The sequence below is a fragment of the Leptidea sinapis genome, chromosome 18 (genome assembly GCF_905404315.1).
Source record: "Leptidea sinapis chromosome 18, ilLepSina1.1, whole genome shotgun sequence".
NCBI lineage: Eukaryota > Metazoa > Arthropoda > Insecta > Lepidoptera > Pieridae > Leptidea > Leptidea sinapis.
The window spans coordinates 11115463-11119956 of NC_066282.1; positions in this window are offsets into that span (position 1 = coordinate 11115463).

A 4494-nucleotide genomic window follows, 5' to 3' on the forward strand; every position below is an offset into this window, starting at 1 on the left:
ATGACTTAATAATTATTAACACTCTTCATATAAATAATAATAAAATAAAACCTGAATATTGTATTAAATTTAAGTAATTACAAATAGTAAATATCGTGAAGATCGCGCTCAACCCCTGCCGACATTTATCTATCTGACAACGTTACCTCTGAATGACCAATCTTATCCTTTGACAGGGGTACATACCAGACCTTGGGTCAACTCTCAATCGGTTAGACGCCTGTTATAAAATTTTTTTTGGTTGATGAACCTCAAGGACCCATCGTCTCCACCCCAAAGGGAACAAATATGTATCCATTAATTAGTAAACGTTAATTGTATTTCTCGGATAGTATTATATATAGGTACGGTATCGATATGTAGTGCTGTGTACTTAAACACCATACTTACGAAACAGTAAAACTTTTTCACAAACTAATGTCTGTTTTTTTAACATAACTCAAAATGTAAAATGAAACTCTTTTTCCTGTCATTTATTTTATTAATATTACAAATGATTTAACATAACATTTGACATAATTATAACTCAATGTAGGCAGACCTATATTTAAATAATTTTAACAATCAAAAAATAATATTTGACAAGACAAAAACTAATTGTTACAACAAAGGTAAATAAATTAATAAATAACATATTTACTAACGTTACTATCTATTTTGCAACAGCACCAAAATATCAATATCATTCCCGAAGCATCTTCTACTAATTCATTCTGCACATAATATATACGTACTCGTTGCGACAAGGATCACAATTGGTGGTTTTAACAACACAGAGAATAGAAATTTAAAATTAGAACAAAATGTTGTAAAGAGAGTACTGCGGGTGTGTGTTGAAGAAAATATATTTCCAACAACATACTGGCAGTGTAATGTAGGTAGGATTTATAAGAAATTACTTTAAATTATGAAGCATTTTGAACCTAAAATATTCTACTTATTAGCGACACTATCGAATGGTGTAATAATCCTAATAATATTATAAGTGTGAAAGTTTGTATGTCTGGATGTATGTTTGAACTTCTTTAACGCAAAAACTACTGAATGGATTTTGATGAAACTTTACAATAATATAGCTTACACACCAGAATAACACATAGTCTATTATTTATAAAACTATCGCGTGAATTATAGTTATATGGCAAAACAACGTTTGCCGGGACAGCTAGTAATATTATAAATGTGAAAGTTTGTATGTCTGGATGTATGTTTGAACTTCTTTAACGCAAATACTACTGAATGGATTTTGATGAAACTTTGCAATAATATAGCTTACACACCAGAATAACATATAGGCTATAATTTATAAAAATATTGTTTGAATTATCTATACATTGAAATAAAATTGGAGTGTCTGTTTGTAATATTGAAATAACCGTTTTTTACTAAATGTTATATTATGAATACATATACATACACCAAAATAATAAATAATGTCCAAGAAACGGTCTAACTGTAAAAATAATTTAAATAGCAAAACAACGTTCGCCGGGTCAGCTAGTATAGTATATGCTTTTTCTTTCAAAAACATAAAATAGGAAAATTTTTTAAAACATGCACGCCCATACACATAAAAATTCATCCTGTACATGTATGTGTGTAAGAAATGTTAGGTATTTAAAAAAAAACTAAAACCTGTCGCAATATTATTGAGACACCTAATTATTAACTTTTTATTTTGAATGGTCATAGATCTGTCAAAAGTGACTTTCACAAAATGGCTGTTTTTCTGTCGCACACAGTCCGATCCTTGCCGCACAAGGTTTTGTTTTCAAATTATTTCATACTTCAAAGTCTATGAATTGACCTTAAGTTTCAATAATCCATAAAGCTCGTGTAAGCACGTGGTAGCTGCTATTCAGCGCATGATGTTACAACAATATTATAATATTTGGACGTAGTTATGCAGAAAGGACTCAAACCACACTTTGGAAATAAGTTAAGTATGTATGTAAAAAATTAGTTAAGTATGCCACCATACTCCTGACGGTCGATTCTGCCATGTAGTGAAAACCCTATTTTTAAAATGTATAGGTACTGAAACTGTTTTTTATTGGATATATTTTATATGGATAAGATTAAAGCTGAAACTTGAAATGCCTATAACTCAAAAGTGCCTTTGTGTGGCTTGAGTCCTTTCTGCTTAACTACGTCCATTTAAGGTACTACACGGCCACATTCGCTGGAAAGTTAACTCCCCCCCCCCCCCTCTTTCACCCCCCCCCCCCCCCCCAGCGCTATCACTGCTTTGTTTTTGAAGATTCATTGTTACGTTTTCACTTTTGTGTTAATAGTTATGTAGTTTCTGTTGTTCTGTGTCGCTATACTAGTACTGCCAGATAAATGAATACTATTTTTACTTAAGCCAGATTATTTTATTGATAATTCATCATTATAATAATCAGCCTCACAACACAACACCTTGCATGAATCCATAATATTGAAAAATAATATCAATATCAATAGTATCCTAGTGGTGCTTGTTTCGCACACCGTTACAAAGCGTCGATGTGACGTCATCGACTTAAGGTCCACAGATAATATAACCGGGTAGTATATTATAATATAGAGAATTGTCCACGGCATGATACTTGAATGGTGTCATTACCACAAAGAACAAAAAGCTGGTTGAGAGCTTGGGGTCGACATCTGCTAACTTGTAACTAATTCAAGTAGGCTTCATAAGATCCAAAATAGCTTTAAGAGTAAATGTATACACTTTTATAATAAAGTCCCAGCCACTATTCAGGCATTACCTATAAATAAACTTAAATGTTCTATTAAAAAATATCTGTCGTAAGTCTTTCTACTCCACAGCTGAATATCTGAGTGATCGGACAGCTGGGACTAGATTATGATAATTTTATAGCAATAACAACGACAATATTGTATATTTTATTAAAAAGATCGCAAAAAAGAACGCTGGGAGAGTTTCATCTCACTCAGAGCGCCAATTGTTTCCGAAGCGGTGATAGTGTTAGAAATCGCATTAAATTTAAGAATCAATTTTAAGAAAAATAAATGCCTTTTATGCAGTATTTGCTCAGTTCGTGCATTCGCGTCAATGCTATTATAATACCGTAGTGGGCATTAGTTAGGTTCAGTACCCTACTGAAACTTACAAGACCTTAATGGAATGACTCATTCAACCAATACTTATTTTTAAACTACTATAATAATTGGGTTTAACATTAACAAAACAATAAAAATTAAATTGAGTAAAACGTCTTACGAGTAGAAAACTCACTTGTTATTTTTTTAATTTCTAACTTTTTAGATTATATTTAAATTATTTACTCATAAAAAGGTCTCTGCTTATTTTTTTATAAGTGAGTAAGTAATGGCTCATTTACGTTTTGAATAATAATAATAATATTGACAAATTTTTACACAAATTATCTTCGTTTCTCATTGTTGGGTTCATACAATTAAATAAACCTATTATTTTACATTTAAGAATATGTCACAACTTGATACACTCTGAGGACAGAACTCATACAAAGCTGACAGAAAAATAAAAGAATTAACACAAGACAGAGTTATGAAGCAAAATAAAATTTTTACATCAAACGTTCATTCAATTCAATCAAAATTGCTGATCAACGAAAAGAACAAAAAAAAATTACAAATGCCAAAATTAATATATCAATAATTACAGAGCAGAAAAGTAATTATATCATTTGAAAAGCCAAAACAGAAAATATCACAATTTTATTTCAAATATCCAATTGAAACAATTAAATATTGTAAAGAATGTCATTAAACTTAAAAGCAGTTAGTTAGCTGCACACTGTCACGAATCATAAAACCTATAATATTTCAAATTGTTTATAATCTTATATCATTTATAAGTCTAGATAGCTTATAACAGCTGTGAAAACGTCGATAAACATTAGAATTCAGGGTTTACCTCTATTTTGAGCACCACACGCACACTAACACAAATCGCGAGTGTAAGACGTAGCCAGTCACGCACACTAAACTAATATTCCTGGCCTGTTTTCATAGGTTGTCTAACAGCAAGAGACTATCTAAACTTATAAATTATCTAAGGGTATATATACGTACTCCACATTTCGCTCCTATTGCATTTTTGACACATCTATATATATAAAAATGAATTGGAGTTCGTTAGTCTCGCTAAAACTCGAGAACGGCTGGACCGATTTGGCTAATTTTGGTCTTGAATTTTTGTGGAAGTCCAGAGGTTTAAAAGGTGAATAAATATGAAAATGCTCGGAATTAAATAAAAACAACGATTTTGATTTTAGTTTGATGTGTCCCCCGTCGATCAGAAATCAAATTAAATAATATTTTAAAATTATTAACTAATTTGAATTTTTATGTCTTTCTAAGTTTCTCAGGAGGTAAAAAAATTAACTTAATTTTAGTTACTATAGTTGATAGATTACCTACAGCTGTTAACTTTCTATTTTTGTCAAGAAATAAAATTTCTGAACCTAACCGCACCAAAAAACAAAACAAAAAATATAG